Genomic DNA, 19,009 nt, shown 5'->3' with positions numbered 1-19,009 from the left:
ATGTCTGCTGCCTTACCACTCTGCGCCACAAGAGGCTCTTTAAATTTTATTACGATTATTTTTATTGATGCAGTGGAAAGGAGGTTGGCCCTTTGTTTAAGCTGCCCAGGCTTATTAACAGGAACGATGAAGATGAATCCCCTCTGTAAGTGTTAAAGCTTTATCAGTTGTTCTTACCTGTCTTAACTGAGCGGATTACTTCTCCTGCATCTCTTTCTCTCCCCTCCTTTCCTTGTTGCCTCCCACCGTAACAGCCAATCTAAGTTATTAGGGAAGAGAGCCCAGATTAGAAACGCAATTTCGGCATTTCAGGACAAACCCCCCCGTTTATCTTTGCCAAACGCATGAGCTGACGTTTGTAGTCACAGCAGTGATAACTAACATATGCTCATTAAATTGGCATTTAACCCGGTGCCCCGATGGGCGAAGTTCGCATCAGCCACTGCTTAAGTGAACGAGTGCGTCCCGTTTCCAGGCCGGCTAATGATGGATTAATTAGGAGCCGCTTGGAAGGGAATGAGCCACTGAACTCAATAGAGGCTTCTCCGCGAAACGGCTCCTACCTATAATGAGCTTTGTTTAAAGTGCCGCCACTGAACATGCAATTAACACAATCAAACGCACAACTTCAAAGGAGGAGCCATCATTCTTCTAATAATTGCAAAGGAGACTTCCGGCTGACTTGTTTCCCCTCCCTGAGATTGGAAATTGGATATGACTAAACTTCACTGCAGAGATTTAGGGATGTCAAGGCCCAGGTGGGACCTGGGGATCCCCTGGAATTACCACTCACCTCTAGTCTACGGAGGTTAGTTTCCCTTGAGAAAAGGACTGCCTTGGATGGTGGACACTCTGGCATTATGCCTCTCTGAGGTCTATGTCATAGAATCATAGAGTTGGAAGGGGCCATACAGGCCATCTAGTCCCACCCCCTGCTCAACGCAGGATCAGCACAAAGCATCCTAAATCATGTCCTCCACAGGCTTCACCTCCAAATCTCCAGGAGTTCCCAAACATGGATCCAGCAACCGTAAGCCCCCACCCTCTGCCTGTGGCTTGGGGGGGGGCAATCTGGACAACCCTAGGGGAAATTGGATGATGGTTTGCTTAGCAAGAGACCAACTTGGAATTTCTGGGAGGCAGGATGGGTGCCAAAAACAGGATATTTATTCTGTGGGGTGTCATGTTCCATGGCAAATCTTTCCAAACAAAGTTATACTCAGGGTTTGGCTTTTAAAAACTCAACAGTTTATTCAGAAGAGTACAAGAGAGCCAGTTTGGTTGTAGCAGTCCTCCCTGCCCTTCAAGAAAACAAAGAGTCTCCATTTGCCCCCCCCCCCTCTTCTGAGCCTCCCTAACCACGTGCAGAAGACTTTCCTGTTTCAATGGTGAGGGAGGGAAGAGGAAGACCCGAGTTCAAACCGATCTGAATTCAACAGGGCAGTCTGCACTTACTTTTTAAATTCCATTTTCAATCCTGTTGAATTCAGATCGCTTTGAACTCGGGTCTTCCTCTTCCCCCCCTCCCCATATATGGATTATTAATTTGTCAATATTCAGAGGGTTGGGAATGAGGCACTGATGAAGGCCCCCTAATTTCTGAAAATGAGAGTAAATAACTGTTTTCGGGTTGACATTGATTTGGTCTGAGACAATAAATACACAGGAAAAGGTTTTGAAAATTTTATATTAACCAGAACTTTATTGGACTGCCATACCGTTGATTCTTCTCTTTGCTGGTAACTGAAGAAATTCTGCTATTACACCTGATATCCAGACGCCCAAGGTCTGTTCTCCTTTAGAAAAGGGCTGTTTTGGAGGGTTGACTCACCCTTCCCCATCCCCCCCCCCAGTCCGCAACACATAATAAGAGAGACAACAGCACACAATAAAGAAAGACCCAGGACCACTGTAATATGCTTAAATTTATGTTATTTTATTGGGCTAGTTTTAGATTTGTTTTAGGCCCACCTTTTAAGTCATTGGCTAGTTGCCACTCAATTCGGGGCCCCTGACCAATGAGGACAGTGCAGAGAAGGCGAAAAATCTGAGTCCGGGCCAACGTGGGCAGGATCCCAGTAAAAAATTCCTTCTCGGCTCCAATTTGGGCAGCCAGCTCTCCGCCTGCACTATCATCTTAAACCCTGGGCAGAGGGGAGGCTGAAAGGGTGGCCTTTTATAGGGGTGGCCTGATGACCTGTGGGCAGGGGGTATTGTGAGGTCGGGGAGGGGGCTTGGCTGCATTGTGACTCAAGAATGGGGCTGGGCAGCCCTGTGACCTCATGTCTGGGTTTGAGATCCTAGTGTTTTTTTATATTAAGATATGAATTGATTGATGTAGTTATTTATGCCCCACTTTTTCCCCCAAATGGAAATTCCCACCCCAAAATGGCTTCTGTTGTTCTCCTCTCCTCCATTCAATCCTCACAACAACCCTGTGAGGCTGGGTGAGTGTGAATGGCACTTTGAGTCCAGTGTCTCCTTCACAGAGGGTTGGCATAACAGTTGGGGAGGGGGGGGGGCTTCACTGCAATCCTAAATAGGAACTAGGGGGTTCCAGCAGATCCATTTCCTTTTGGGTTCGATCTCAATCCCAAAAGTTTGTAAAGAACCCAAGTAATGGAGAGAGGGGGAAATGACCCATTTCCCCCCAGGGTCTATACATCCTGAGTTTGCAGTTTTCCCTCAGCTAAGCTTTGGGGCTTCTTTCTGCTGCTGAAGACCAGGGTGTAAGCTTTTATTCCAACCCCAGATTGATTCAGTCCCTGCCCTCTACACAGAATGCGATTTCCGTTTGGATTTTGGATGATTTAAATTTTCCTTCTGCAGCAAGAAGGATTGATCTGGAGTGACCCTACCTTTATTGTGCGATATCTTAGAATGCTTTTAATCCTGAATATATTCAGAAAATCGCATTGTTTTGAATCTGGGCTCTCCTCCATGGTAGAGGACCCGTGATTGGCTACAGGTGGTCATGTGACAAGCCTGCCTTAAAGGAGAAGCCCCTAAGTTCTCTCAACTTCTGTCGGCCTTGTATTTTGTTTTGTGCCTTCTTCGTTCCCTCCCCCTTCAAGAAAAGAAAGGATTTTTTTCCTCCCTCCTCTGACTTCTTGGATCCTCCCCCCCCTTCAAGAAAACAAAGAGTCTCCATATGCCCCCCCCCCCATTTTCTGAGCCTCCCTAACCACGTGCAGAAGACTTTCCTGTTTCAATGGTGAGGGAGGGAAGAGGAAGACCCGAGTTCAAAGCGATCTGAATTCAACAGGGCAGAGTCTGCACTTACTTTTTAAATTCCATTTTCAATCCTGTTGAATTCAGATCGCTTTGAACTCGGGTCTTCCTCTTCCCCCCCTCCCCATATATGGATTATTAATTTGTCAATATTCAGAGGGTTGGGAATGAGGCACTGATGAAGGCCCCCTAATTTCTGAAAATGAGAGTAAATAACTGTTTTCGGGTTGACATTGATTTGGTCTGAGACAATAAACACACAGGAGAAGGTTTTGAAAATCTTATATTAACCAGAACTTTATTGGACTGCCATAAAGTTGATTCATCTCTTTGGTGGTATCTGAAGAAATTCTGCTATTAAAACTGATCTTCACATGACCAAGGTTAGAAATCGGCTGTTTTGGAGGGTTGACTCACTGGTCTTATTCCCCATGGAGGACCCTCCCCTTCCCCCCAACCAAGCCCCCCAACCCTCAACACATAATAAGAGAGACAACATCACACAGTAAAGAAAGACACAAGACCACTGTAATAAGCTTAAATTTATGTTATTTTATTGGGCTAGTTTTAGATTGGTTTTAGGCCCACCTTTTAAGTCATTGGCTAGTTGCCACTCAATTTGGGGCCCCTGACCAATGAGGACAGTGCAGAGAAGGCGAAAAAACTGAGTCCGGGCCAACGTGGGCAGGATCTCAGTAAAAAATTCCTTCTCGGTTCCAATTTGGGCAGCCAGCTCTCCGCCTGCACTATCATCTTAAACCCTGGGCAGAGGGGAGGCTGAAAGGGTGGCCTTTTATAGGGGTGGCCTGGGTGGGCAGGGGGTATTGTGAGGTCGGGGAGGGTGCTTGGCTGCATTGTGACTCAAGAATGGGGCTGGGCAGCCCTGTGACCTCATGTCTGTCTTTGAGATCCTAGTTTTTTTAATATATATACTAGTTTCAAAGCCCATTTATTAAAATGGGCTTTGAAAGGGGAGAAGGGGGAAGGGTAAGGGACACGCGCCCACCGACCCACCCCCTCTCCCAGGCCCCCCCCCAAATCTGGGCCCGCGCTCCTCCCTCCCAAGGCGAGACAGAACCCCAGGGCCACTTACCGGCGTAGCACTGCTCCTTTACGGCGACCCCTTTCCTCGGCGGCATTTTCTCGTGGCATCCAGCCGCATGCTGCATCGACGGTCTTGCTGGCGCCAGAGGCCAGCGAAGCCTCCACCTTGCCTCTGCCGTGGCCTAACGTGGCGGGAGGCGCTTTGCGCCTCCCGACGCACCAGGCCGCCAGGCAGGGAGCACCCGCCAGCCACACTGTGCGCAGCTGCTGGGGACTCCCTTGCCGGCAGCCTGACGTGGCGGGAGGTGCTTTGCGCCTCCCAACGCGTCCAACCGGCGTCAAAGGAGCAACTGCGAGCCGCGTAATGGAGAGAGTGGGAAATGATCCATTTCCCCCCTGGGTCTGTAGATACTGAGAAAAAGCATACCCTTGATATACCCTCAGCTAAGCTTTGGGGCTTCTTTCTGCTGCTGAAGACCAGTGTGGACTTCTAATCTGGCGAGCCGGGATTGATTCACCACTCCCCCACATGCATCCAGCTGGGTGACCTTGGGCTAGTCACAGCACTGATAAAGCTGTTCTGACCGAGCAGTGATATCAGGGCTCTCTCTTTCAGGTAGAGAAAAGTAGCATATAAGAGCCAACTCTTCTTCTTCTTCAGTAATATCTGGGCTCCCTCAGCCTCACCCACCTCACAGGGTGTCTGTTGTGGAGAGAGGAAAGGGAAGGCGACTGTTAGCCGCTTTGAGATTCCTTCGGGTAGAAAAAAGCGGCATATAAGAACCAACTTTTCCTTTTCTACAAGCAGCATCACGAGACTCCTGCAGTAGGATTTGAAGGGCAATTATAGAGGCAAATTCTCACTTCCCATTGTACACACTTGTATAACACAGTATGGTTCTTATCATCAAAGGATGGGACAGTTTACAGCGAATACCTTTAGGTTGGAGAGGGTGCAGAGGAGAGGATAATCCAGGGCCTGGGGACCAAGCCCAATGAGGAAAGGCTGAGGGACTTGGGGATGTTCAGCCTGGAGAAGAGGAGGTTGAGAGGGGACAGGGTTGCTCTCTTGAAGTATTTGAAGAAGAGCATGAAGCGGTTCTTGTTGGCAGAAGAGGATAGAACCCACAGTAATGCATTTAAACAACGTGTAGAATGGTACTGGCTAGATATCTGGAAAAATCTTTTACAGTCATAGTAGTTCATCAGTGGAATCGACTGCCTAAGGAGCTGGTGAGCTCCCCTTCACAGGCAGTCTTTAAGCATCAGCTTATCCTGGATGCTTTAAGCTGATACTGCATTGAGTAGCAGGTTGGACTAGATGGCCCTTCCAACTCTATGATTCTATGAAGAAGGGTGGAAAGGCTGTGCTGATCTTTCTCTTACCCACCCACGATCCGACACTGTTCTTTCCCCTCGCTGAATGCAGCCTTCCATTGAACGTACAGTGTGGTGGAAGGATCATGGACTCTAAGTAATGTATTGTAGATAAAACATTGATAATGTTCAACTGGGCAGAACTGTAACCTTGTCAGTGTATATTTAACAGAGAATTTTGACAGCTTGTAGCTGGGGTTGCATTTATTATGGGGAATGATTTATAAGCTGCCTTGCGCTGTAGCATGAAAACATCTTTGAGGGCCAAGAGCTGAATAAGATGTTAAAATGTCCACAGTGATCATGTTTTAAATAGCAAGTGAAATGTGTAGTTTTAGCCTTACGTCTTGCTTTCATCTTTGATTCGCCTCTTAGGGACAGCACTGCTGAACCCAAAGCTGTCTCTTTCCAACTGTGGATAGCGTCTGTGAAACTTGCCAACAGACCATAAAGGAACCCCTTAAGCCATCCCATTTAGGTTTGTACCCAAACTTTGGCATTCAGAGATAGGATGCCTCTGACTGTGGAGGCTTGAATTAGTGATGAAGGTTCATAGGTGTTGGCTAGCCTCTTCTTCATGAATTTAAATCATGCCACAGTTTGGAAACATGGGGATTAAGTACCCAATTTTCTCTTTCCAAATACTAACACCAAGATCCGCAGTCTCCAAAATGGTGCCCACTAATAGCTTTCTTATGAGCCTCTTGTGGCGCAGAGTGGTAAGGCAGCAGACATGCAGTCTGAAAGCTCTGCCCATGAGGCTGGGAGTTCGATCCCAGCAGCCGGCTCAAGGTTGACTCAGCCTTCCATCCTTCCGAGGTCAGTAAAATGAATACACAGCTTGCTGCTGGGGGGTAAACGGTAATGACTGGGGAAGGCACTGGCAAACCACCCCGTATTGAGTCTGCCATGAAAACGCTAGAGGGCGTCACCCCAAGGGTCAGACATGACCTGGTGCTTGCACAGGGGATACCTTTACCTTTACCTTTTTAATAACTTTCTTGGTGCTCACCAAGGATTTTTAGAAAGTGGGTAGGGCTGGATAGGCTTTTATGATTGGCCATTGGAAATTTGATTGAATATCTTTTGGAGTAAGCCCTGAAGTCTCCAGGGTAACCCTGGTAGTGATGCCAGCTGGCCACACCTTCCTGTCGTGCCCCCGGAAGTTCCATGTTTACAGGATGCATGGCATCACTCATACAATAAAATGTTTGTTCAATAAGCAGTCAGTTTCATTTTTGTGTATACAGTACCTTGCCTGAGCAGAACAAAGAATCCACTTATTTGTTATTTATTTATTCCCCCCAGCTGTCAGAAAGCCCACCATGCAAAGCAGCAATTCTAGGTTAGTTTGTTTTTTAAGCTGGCTTAGTAGTACCTACTATCACAGCACAAGGATCCTTAGTGTGTGACTGAAGATAATCTGTAGCAGCCATTTTGTAGCTGGCTCCGCTTCTTGTGGCAGCCATTTTAAGACCATATCCACCACAATGTAGCAGAATTCCAAAGGTGCCAGCTGGCTTAAAAAGTGTGGAGGCCTCCCTTCTAGACCATGGGTTGTTCCACTAGTGGAGATCCTTTCCTGGGTGGAGGGAGGCTTTCCCTTGATGCCAGATGCTCACTGCTGCATCCAAGAAAGGCATCTACAACAGGAGGAAAGTTTCTGCATTTCTGATCCTGCATTGAGCAACGGGTTGGACTAGATGGCCCCAATGGCCCCTTCCAACTCTGATTCTATGATTCTTCTCTAGCAAAAGAAATATGCAGCATCCAATCCCTAAAAGCCAAACTATTCTACTACCAACAGCCCTGCAAACCTATGACCAAGTTTCATGGGCTGATCCAACTTTGTATTAACTTTTCTGTCTGGCATTCTTTGTTGGTCATGTGTGTGAAGTGAGGCTTAGTAACATAAGCTTAGTTGAGAGGAATGTGGAAAAAGTTAGGATCCATTGGACTAGAATCAAAAGCACAGTGGCCATCAAATTCTACCTCTTTCCCCGGCAGCTTGACAGATTTCTACCTCTCTCCTTAAGAACTTATGAAGAGCCCTGCTGGATGGTACTTTGGCCATCTAGTCCAGCCACCTATCTCACACAATGGCCAATCAGTTCTTAAGTATAGCCAGCAACAGGCCAAGGAGGCCATGTCCTTCCCCTGATAAGAAGCCTGCTGGATCACACCTTAAGTTAGATGCAACTTTATGATAATTTCTACCACTGAGGTTTCTACACCAAAAACCACAATGTCTTGGTTACCCTGCTCTTGACAACCGCAGTTACTTCTACAGTTTCCCCAAGGCAGCTCCAGGGCTTAGCAACATTGTCTGGGTCAAATTGTGTGGAATACAACAGAATCAGTTCCATTTAGTGTGACATAATTTCCAGTTAATTGGAGGGGGACATGGGTATGTATTGTTAGCTCAAGGATACATCCTTGAGAACCTCTGTGTTTTCACAGGCCTTCTTCAGGAAACCTTTTAATCAGTAGGAACACTCCGTTGGATCGGTCTTGGGAAAAAGAAAGACGTTGATTGCTGTAACAGTTTTTATATAATGTAAATTAATTTTATAGTTATTATTTTATTGGTCATAGATTGTTGTACACTATCCTGACATGGCTGGGCAACTGCCCACCCACCAAAACAAACTACCGCCCCAACCCCCCCGCAAACACCCAACCAACCAACCAACCAGACTTTTCAAGATGCTCCCCCCATCGCCTGCGACCAAGAGTGTGCCTCAATAATTTATCAGGGAATATTAATACCTAATGGAGTAATTTTGCTCATGCCTACCATGCTGCATTCTAAATCCTTTTAATTTTAAGCAATGAAATTATTTCACACTTCCTATTTGAAACCTTTATTTCAAATGGTTTTAAACTTCTGGATGTGATGTATCATCTTCTTTTGCTAATGGGCTGAGAACCTCATATCAATCATACGCCTTGCTGTTTGTTGTTCCTGACACTGGGGAAGGGCACATTTTATTATTCACAATAATGTTAAACTTATCTTCCTGCCATGACACAGTTATGGCAAGGCTCAGCTATGCATGTCCTTGTTACCTGCCATCAAGTTGCTTGTGATTTATGGTGACCCTGTGAATTGATGGTCTCCAAAATGCCTTCTTGTTAACTGCCAGTCTCAGGTTAGCTTTCAGTTTGTCCATAACAAAAGTACCAGAGCGGTCATATTCTTTACAAGTAACTTTCAAGGTCCAGGATGCAGCAGAATATCAGATGAACTTTATTATTTACATAACTTAGAAAACTTTTATTTGAATGAGAGAAGACAATAGCAAGCCTTGTCTTAGAATGACCCTGTTGGGAAATTCCGATCTTTAATGTGTCTGATGAAGGAGAACTGTCTGTATGCTGTACTGTTTTTTTTTCTTCAGGTTCTGAAGAATGGTGTAGCCAGCCTGGTGTAGTGGTTAAGAGTGGTGGACTCTAATCTGAAGAACCAGGTTTGATTCCTCACTCCTCCACACAAAGCCAGCTCAGTGACCTTGGACAAGTCACAGTTCTCATAGGATTCTAACAGAGCTGTTCTCTTAGAGTGCTCTCAGCCCCACTTACCTCACAGGGTGTCTGTAGTGGGAAAAGGTGCTTGTAAGCCATCTTGGGAATCCTTTGACTAATGAAAAGAGGGGTATGAAAACCAGCTCTTCTTCCTGTTCTCCTCCTCCTCCTTCTCTACTTCCACTCCTCTTCCTCTCCCTCTTCTTCTCCTTTCCTCCTCCTCCTTGTTTTCTTCTCCTCTTCTCCCCTCCTCCTTCTCCTCCTCTTCTCTTCCTCCACTTCCCCTCCTCTTCCTCTTCTCTGCCTTCTCTCCTCCTCCTGATACACAGTTGGAACCTGTATGCTTAAAAACTGTATGCATAAAAACTGTTCTCCTCCTCCTCCTCCTCTACTTCCCCTCCTCCTGCTCCTCCTCTCCTCTCCTTCTTCTTCTTCTCTCCCCTCCTCCTCTCCTCTTCTCCTCCTTCTCCCCTCCTGCTCCTCCTGATACACAGTTGGAACCTGTATGCATAAAAACTGTTCTCCTCCTCCTCCTCTACTTCCCCTCCTCCTCCTCTCCTTCTTCTCCTTTTCTCCTCCCCCTCCTCCTCTCCTCTTCTCCTCCTTCTCCCCTCCTGCTCCTCTTGATACACAGTTGGAACCTGTATGCATAAAAACTGTATGCATAAAAACTGTTCTCCTCCCCCTCCTCCTCTACTTCCCCTCCTCCTCCTCCTCCTCTCCTCTCCTTCTCCTTTTCTCCTTTTCTCCTCCCCCCTCCTCCTCTCCTCTTCTCCTCCTTCTCTCCTCCTGCTCCTCCTGATACCCAATTGGAACCTGTATGCATAAAAACTGTTCTCCTCCTCCTCCTCCTCCTCCTCTACTTCCCCTCCTCCTCCTCTCCTTCTTCTCCTTTTCTCCTCCCCCTCCTCCTCTCCTCTTCTCCTCCTTCTCCCCTCCTGCTCCTCTTGATACACAGTTGGAACCTGTATGCATAAAAACTGTATGCATAAAAACTGTTCTCCTCCTCCTCCTCCTCCTCTACTTCCCCTCCTCCTCCTCCTCCTCCTCTCCTCTCCTTCTCCTTTTCTCCTTTTCTCCTCCCCCCTCCTCCTCTCCTCTCCTCCTCCTTCTCCCCTCCTGCTCCTCCTGATACCCAGTTGGAACCTGTATGCATAAAAACTGCCCATTGTACTCGAGAGCTCTTTCCAAGTGTGCTCCAGGATAAGTAGTGTTGAGTGTCGTGGTGCCCACAAGCACCGCACTGAGGAACCTTGGCCTGCAGTATATCTGCTGAACGAGGGCTGGCTGCATGCTGTTCTCTCTACGTTCAGGTTCTGATGGGGTCTAGCTAGACCACAGTCAGAACACTCTCAGGACATCATCCCGAATACCTGTTTGACAGCACTCTCGGGCTAATGCAACAGCAACCCCTCCACCCCCATCCTTGGCAAGCGACCTCCATTAAGCTCGGGCTTTCAGAGATCCAGGACAGATTGCTCCACTTTCATCTGCAAGGAGCAGGTGCTGCCTTTCATCCAGCCGGAGGAGGGGGAAAAGAGGCAATTTCTGCTGCCACATTAAAGGTTGCGTTTGAGCATCCCGGAGCCCATTAGCATCTCAATGATGTGCCTGATTTTTAACATCAGGAGGCCAAACATGTGCATTAGAGGGTCAGGTCATTCATAGTCTCTCACAGTTACCATCTTCCTCTCCGCTCAGACGCGATCTGAAAATCACGCACCCTTTTTGCTTGGGCTGTTTTGTGTCGGAAGCCTGTGACATTTGCAAATGACTTGTAGCCGAGGGACAGTTGGCAAGCAATCTTGCTCATTGGAAGGACCCACATTTCTGACGGTGTGAGGTGGTTTTTTTATTTAAAAGCAATCTATGCTGCCTTCTGCTTCTCAAATAATTTATTAATGGTTTTATTTACTTCATTTGTACCCTACCTTTGTTCCTAGCCGGTCACCCTTCTCTTCTTTCTCATCCAGCTCTGATATTCATCTGGTGCAAGTATATTGGTAGTCTCTGGCCCCAGCCTTGTGGAACGAGCTGCCAGCTGGGACAAGGCCCCTGACTGAGCTATTACAGTTTCACAGGGACTGCAGGACAGTGCTCTCCCACCGGGCCTGTGGTTGAGGCCAGTGTGAGCAGATATGGGCCATCCCCTGCCCCTCTTGGTTCTTCCTCCCCTTTCTTTCTTGCATACCACTGACAGAGCTACCTGCCAAAGTCAACAAATGAGGAAGATAAACAACAGCTGGGATATAGGGAGGATAGTTAGTTAGATTGTTGTTGGTTGCAAAGTTGTATCTGACCCATTGCAACCCCCTGGACAATGATCCTCCAGGCCTTCCTGTCCTCCACCATTCCCAAGACTCCATCCAGCCACCTCATTCTCTGTCGTCCCCTTCTTCTTTTGCCCTCTATTGCTCCCAGCATTAGGCTCTTCTCCAGGGGGTCCTTCCTTCTCATGACGTGGCCAAAGTATCTGAGTTTCATCTTCAGGATCTGGCCTTCTAAGGAGCAGTCAGGGCTGATCTCCTCTAGGACTGACCGGTTTGTTCGCCTTGCAGTCCAAGGGACTTGCAAGAGTCTTCTCCAGCACCAGAGTTCAAAAGCCTCACTCCTTTGACGCTCGGCCTTCCTTATGGTCTAACTTTAACAGCCATACATTGCAACTGGGAAGACCATAGCCTTGACTAGACGCACTTTTGTTGGCAGGGTGATGTCTGCTTTAGTTAGATAGTTAGATAGTCAAATTGTTTGCCAGCTAGAGTCGGTATCTGCTAGGACATTAGGCTGACGGTACACCAGCCAGTTAGCCAAGCCCTCAACTGAGCCCCACCCCAGGTTGATACATTAAATTTGAGATCTTTGGTGCTGGGATTGTGTTGAAGGAAAAAGCCTCCCAGACCAGTATGGTTTCCAGGATAATGGAAGTAACGTATCAGCACAGAGGATGCTGGTTTGTTTCAAGAATATTTTTCTCTCCTGTTCCAAGCTTCTTCCTTTTCTCCCTGCTTGATGCGATTTTGTAAATCCGGACACTGTTCTTTTAATAAACAGGCTAGTTTCATGCTCTGAACATTTTCCCATTGCAGCTCCTGGATACATCTGAAAGGAATCCCTTGGTCTGTGTAGCGGCCCCAAGATGAATAGAGCTGTCTCTGCTACTGATCTGAACCTTGTCTGACTGCAGGACAGCTTTCATTGTAAAACTGTGTACAAGGCATCAGATCTGGCTTATTTTCCTTCTTGTCACACACGTTGAGATTCTAGCAATCAGAGGCACGATTGTTATTCTGTGTCTTTTCATCTTCCTTCCAAAGTTGGTACGCCCATCCGTTTAATCACCTCCGTTGTCCTCTGCTCTCATGATTTCTTTCAGTTTAGCTGTTCCTTACGGGTCCCACAGTATTAACCATCATCTGTGAATATAATCCACTACTTGCTCCGCTTTGGTGCTGACCCTGTTTTCTTTCTTTGTAAGTTTTAATTCTTTTGTTCCTGGTGATTGTTGCCATCCCATTAGCCAAAAAAACCTGTTTTTTAAAAAATACAAAGGTGCAAAACAAACAAAGAAGAAAAATATTTGTTTTGCTTTGCTTCTTTCCCGTCTTTTGCTCCACTGAGGACCCAAAAGGGGCTTACAGGTTTCTCCTCTCCTATATTTTGCCTTCACAACAACCCTATGAGGGAGGGTAGGCTGAGAGTTGTGTGGCAAGCCCAAAGTCACCCAGCAAGCTTCTATGTTTAGGATTACAAGCTTTGGTGTGATGGATCCCCCTGTGATTCTGAAGTCAGGTCATGATTGGAATGCGATATAGCCACTATGATGTTTTTTTTAAATTATAATTTTATTATATCATTTAAATTGTAGATAACTGTAATTCTATCGTGTTCTTGATTTTATTATGTTGTAAAGTTGAGTGCTGGAACCCGCCCCGAGCCAGCTTGCCTGGAGGGACGGGGAACAAATGGAAAGATAAATAAAATAAATGATGATAACTGATAATTTGGCCCTACTTCACAGCATTTTACTCCACTGAGGTCTCTCCCTGCCCCAGACCCCACCCACTCCCTGCTCCACCCCCAAAATCTGCAGGCATTTCCAACTCAGAGCTAGCAGTCCTAAAACTCACAGGATTTATATGCAGCCTAGGAAAACAGGTGAAAGTTGACAGTAAAGCTTAGCTTAAAAGGAGGCATGCTCAGCAGGGCTTAGTCAGACTTCGTAGTGTTTGTGTTTTTTTACAAAGAGAACTGTTATTTTGGAGCAGCCGCTGCTTGTAACCCTGAAAGGATGATTGTGACTGGTCGAGGCAGATCCTACAGCAACAAATAACGCCATCGGAAGCCTTCTTTCTTTGACAACCTTATCAGGCTTTGGTGGAGTGGGGAAACATGGGGCGAAGAAACAGCATATGACATGATAGCCCTCTTTAAGTATTTGAAGGGTTGTCATTTGGAGGAGGGCAGGATGCTGTTTCCGTTGGCTGCAGAGGAGAGGACACACAGTTATGGGTTTAAACTACAAGTACAACGATATAGGCTAGATATCAGGAAACAAATTTCACAGTCAGAGTAGTTCAGCAGTGGAATAGGCTGCCTAAGGAGGTGGTGAGCTCCCCCTCACTGGCAGTCTTCAAGCAAAGGTTGGATGCACACTTTTCTTGGATGCTTTAGGACAGTGGTCCCCAACCTTTTTATCACCGGGGACCACTCAACGCCTTTTACTGAGGCCCGTGGGGGGTGGGGTAGTTTACTCCTCTACTCTCAACCACTGCCCTAACGCTCTCTGATCGCTATGGTAATGTTTAAACATCCCTTCAAAATATGATGCAGACACGCCACAACAATAAACATAAGGAACGTTTTATTTTCATGGAAATTTTAACTCATGGCAATGACAAATCAATGGGAACCCTGAGCTTGTTTCTCTGCAACGAGATAGTTCCATCTGAGAGTGATGGGAGATAATGACACCCAAAGTGTGTTGTAAAGGGCTGGGGGGGATGAAATAAAGGGCCGGGGGGGGGGAGAAGGCGTCCTTCGGGGCCCACCTCCAATTAGTCGAAGGACCACATGTGGTCCGCGGCCCACAGGTTGGGGATCGCTACTTTAGGATGCTTTCGGCTGATCCTGCGTTGAGCAGGGGGATGGACTAGATGGCCTGTATGGCCCCTTCCAACTCTATGATTCTATGATTCTATGATTCTATGACATAATACTTCCCAGCTTCAGGAACGCTCTTGACTGTTCCAGGTGACATTCTCATAAATAAGGCTGAGCATAGGAGGCTGGAAGGACCTATGGTCAGGTGGGCCTGGAGTTAGGAGGCAACATGTGCGGAAAAATTGCTAATGTGTCAAATGAGAGCCTCTTTGTCTCCACACTATATTGAAACAACTGTGATTTGATTACTATAACTCAGCATCATTAGTCGAGTTGAAAAATGCACTTTTTACGAATACCAATCTGTTTGACTATGCCAGCTCTGTAATGTGCACGATTTAACTGCATAAGAATACTCTACTGTGGGCATTGGAGGAGAACTTCCTGGTATTTTCAAACAAGCATGTCCTGTGGCCTGATTGGCTCACTTGGAGATTTCCTGCTCTTTTGAGTATGCTTTGTGCCTTCCCCTCCTAAGTGTTAGTCAGTTAGACAGTTATGACTCTCTCTTTCCTCTTACTTACAAAGTTTGTTTTCTCGTAATAAAACTATTTTACTCTTTTAAGCAGCTGGTGCTCAGCTCCTTTGCATATTTAAACTGTGCCAACACAATCAAGATGTTTAAGGATAGTTTTAGAGGGTAGCCGTGCTGGTTTGCATTAGAACAGTTAGATCTGAATCCAGCAGCACGCGCGTTCCCTTACTTTCCTCACAACAGACACCTTGTGAGGTAGGTGAAGCAGAGAGACATCTGAGAGATGGCCCAAGGTCACCAAGCTGGCTGCATGTGGAGGAGGAGTGAGAAATCAAACCTGGTTCTCCAGATTAGAGGTTGCAACTCTTAACCACTATACCAAGCTGACTCTCAACGACCCATTATGCACGGGGGTTTTAGCGCACATTCGGGGTGGAATGGCGGCGACGAAAATCACCGATAACGCACGGTGCCTGCTGCAACCGGCCGCAGCTTCGGTGCATGCCGCCGAAAAAGCCGCGTTTGAGAAACATGGAAGAAAGTGCAGCTTCCGGGTGACCGGGGCGCAACCAGAAGCGGCGCCCAGATTGCCGCGTGCATAATCGGTCGTCTGGGTTTTGCCGCCGTCGCGCCCCGCCCCATGCATAACCGGTGTGCGTCGCGTCTTCCCCCTCCGCGTTTTCCATGTGACCCGAAATCGCCGTTTCGGCGGCCGTGCATAATGGGCCAACTAGACACATTATTCCCCTTTCCTGCACTGGAAGATCATGTTTCAGATGTAAGAACCAGCACTTCTGCTAGTAGGATAAAAAAGTTGGATTGGCACTTAGCCTAGAGTTGCCGGATCCGGAATGGGAAATACTTGAAGAAATGCTGGCAGGGGCTCATGGGAATTGTAGTTCATGAACATCTGGAGGACCACAGGTTGACTACCCCTGCTCTATATGGCAACCCTTCAAGTACTTGGCTATTATATCACTTTTAGTCACCTCTTCTCCAGGCTAAATTCCTTCAATAAAGTTTTCCCCCTTTCCTTTTCATTTAAGGTTGCCAATTCTGGGCTGGGATATACCTGGAGCCAGAAATTAGTGGGATTTGGGGATGGGAGTGACCTCAGTGTAGTATAATGCTATAAGTCCACCCTCCAAAGCAGCTGTTTTCTCTAGGGGAACTTCCGTCTGTCTCCTGGAGATGAGCTATAAAACCGGGGGATTCCCAGCTCCCACATGGGGACTGGTTCCCCTAAATCAGCGGTGAAAAGAAGTTGCAATTAGTTTTCTTAGAATTTATGTTTTTACAGAACAGATCTCCTTCTAAAATAAAATAGCTTTACTTTAAGAGAACAGCTAAAACACTTACACTGATGGGCATTGTAAGTAAAGATTTTGAGTCCAGTACTACCTTAGGGACCAACAATATTTTCGTGGTACAGACTTAGTGGGATGACAGGAGCTTTAACTCTCATACCCTAAAAATCTTGTTGGATTTGGACGTGAATTTGCAGATCAATACAGCAACCCTCTGAAACTATAAGCAAAGGATCACGGTAATGATTAAGCAAGGCCTTTTTATGAAGGGAATGGGAGTCATAGTTTTTACCTTTGAAATTTTGGGCCATTTACATTATTTTGTGGCAGGCTCAGCCTCTCAAAACAACTGTTTTGTGCCCACTGCACTGTGCCAGAATTCCAAACGTTCCCAAAGGCTCAAAAATTTGCGAACCTCTGGAATAGGGGTACCAATAATACAATTGACCAGTGTGCTTGCTTTTGTGCTGTCATGATGCCTGTTTCACCTGTATGTCTTTAAATATATACCAAATTAGCACAAGCCACTAGCGCTTTTACCTCCAAAGGAAGGACTGTTATGAACATTTTGCTGGTACGTGATGGGGAAATCCAACGTAACGGAGAACTTGAGGCATTCCTAAAGCTTCCAATATAAGCTTTGCTATTCGATGATAAAGAGACATCGTGTTAGAATTAAGACGTCTTACAAACCGGAGGCACTTAAAATTGGCAAAGCTGATGTTTGCCCAAATTTGTAAGCAAATATTTGAGATTAATCCGATCAACACTCATTATCTCTGAAGTTGGCTCTCTCTCCAAGGTTGAATAGTTAGCAAGCGCCCAGTGATTCATTTCCTTTGAAAGTGATTTAATTCTAAGTATTAAAACACACAACAGGAGACACAATATGGGGAACAGCTAGGTTTTAATTGAGTAGCACCGTAGACATCTGACAAGTTTTTGGAATATAGGAACTTTCGAGAGTCATAGTTCACTTTGTCAGGTACTTTTCATTAGACCGTTGACTCTTGAAAACTTATACCCTGATGATCTTGTTGGCCTTTCAGGTGCAACGGGACTTGAACCAAGGTGTTCTCTTCCAAACCAACATGGCTACCCCCAAAAAATATTTCAAGGCCAGAGTTTGGGGAAGGATCACACTACAGATGTGATGACATAGTGCCCTCCCTCCAAAGCTGCCATGTCTTCCAGGGGGATGGAGCTGTGTGCAGACTGGAGATCAGTTCTAATTCTAGGAGCTCTCCACCTCCCCAACTAGCGGTTTCTGGCAGGGGCTCATGGGAATTTTAGTCCACGAACATCTGGAGGACCACAGGTTGACTACCCCTGATTTAATGTACAACATGCTACCAGGGTGGTCAGCAAGAACAAGACAAAGAATATTGGGGAACTCCCAAAGTGTTAAAGAAGACAAAGTTGTGTGTCTTGGTTCCTTGCCCACATCCATCATATTTTGATCCAAAAAGGATGTCCTCACAGGGAGGGAATGGGAAGAGCCAATGGGAGTGCAGCAGCTCCAGCTCTTCCCTCCCTCTTCCCTCTAATCTAGATAGCTCTTTGGCACAGCACCCCCCTGCTGATGCTCCAGGGAAGGATCTTCCGCTTAAAGCTTGGGCTTGTACAGAGGCCAAGTGACACGGAAGGTTGCCAACTCCCAGTTTGGAAATACCTGGAGATTTGAGAGTAGAGTCTGGGATGGTGGGTTTTAGAGAGGGAAGGGATCTCAGCAGGATCTAGTGATATAAGTGACTTATGGAGTCCGGAGTTCTGCTGTAATTCTAGGAGATCTTCACTCCTCCACACCCCCAAGGATGGCGATCCTAGCTACACACCCAGATTTCCCATCAAATAGCCCCAACCTCATGTCAAATTTGGCTGTATGAGTAAGATGGTTGGAAGAGTGAGTTTGAGAGAGAGGAGGTGAAGAACTGGTTTTTACTACCTGAAGAAGTCTCAAAGTCTCAAATTGTTGGTTATCGACGTACATGTTCTACAGACTGTTTTATGTATGGTTCTCTGTTATAATGTAAACCGCCCTGAGCCTCCGGGGAGGGCGGTATAGAAGTATGATAAATAAATAAATAAATAAATAAATAAATAAATAAATAAATAAATAAATAAAAGCACCTTACAATTGCCTCCCCTCCCTCTCCCCACAACAGACATCTTTTGAGGTTAGTGGAGCTGAGAGAGCTCTGAGAGAACTGCTTTACGAGAATAGTTCCAACAGGACTGTGACTAGCCTAAGGCCACCCAGCTGGCTGCATGTGGAGGAGGAGCGGGGAATCAAACCCGGCACTCCAGATTAGATTCCGCTGACCTTGACCCACTATGGAGCCCTTCCACCAGGCCTATGGTTGAGCCCAGTAAAACAGCTAACATTTCAATTGGCCTCCCTCCTAACGGTAATGACTGGGGAAGGCACTGGCAAACCACCCCGTATTGAGTCTGCCATGAAAACGCTGTAGGGCGTCACCCCAAAGGTCAGACATGACCCGGTGCTTGCACAGGGGATACCTTTACCTTTACCTATATTGCATCTTACATCATACCCTACCCAAGTCTTGGCCCTAGACTTCTGGATTTTAGAACTTATAAACTTAACATGTTTTTAAATGCGATTAATTGTATTGTTGAGGGCAAAAGAAGAAGGGGACGACAGAGAATGAGGTGGCTGGATGGAGTCACTGAAGCAGTCGGTGCAAACTCAAATGGACTCCGGGGAATGGTAGAGGACAGGAAGGCCTGGAGGATCATTGTCCATGGGGTCGCGATGGGTCGGACACGACTTCGCACCTAACAACAACAAATGTATTATAGTATATATGTTGTTCCCCGCCCTGAATCCACCTTTGGCGGAGAGGGTGGGTTATAAATGTCAAGAAAT

General features: G+C 46.5%; 1 protein-coding gene across 11 annotated transcripts in view; it reads left to right on the top strand.

Moving 5' to 3' along the window:
• The window catches only part of DLG2 (discs large MAGUK scaffold protein 2), a 1,130,680-nt gene that overhangs the window by 96,188 nt on the left and 1,015,483 nt on the right, over positions 1-19,009 (top strand). The window lies entirely within an intron of this gene.

This window comes from Paroedura picta, chromosome 6, assembly GCF_049243985.1.
Source record: "Paroedura picta isolate Pp20150507F chromosome 6, Ppicta_v3.0, whole genome shotgun sequence".
Classification (NCBI taxonomy): Eukaryota; Metazoa; Chordata; class Lepidosauria; order Squamata; family Gekkonidae; genus Paroedura; species Paroedura picta.
The sequence above is the reverse complement of the archived record's forward strand: the minus strand, read 5'-3'. Positions and strand labels throughout refer to the sequence as shown.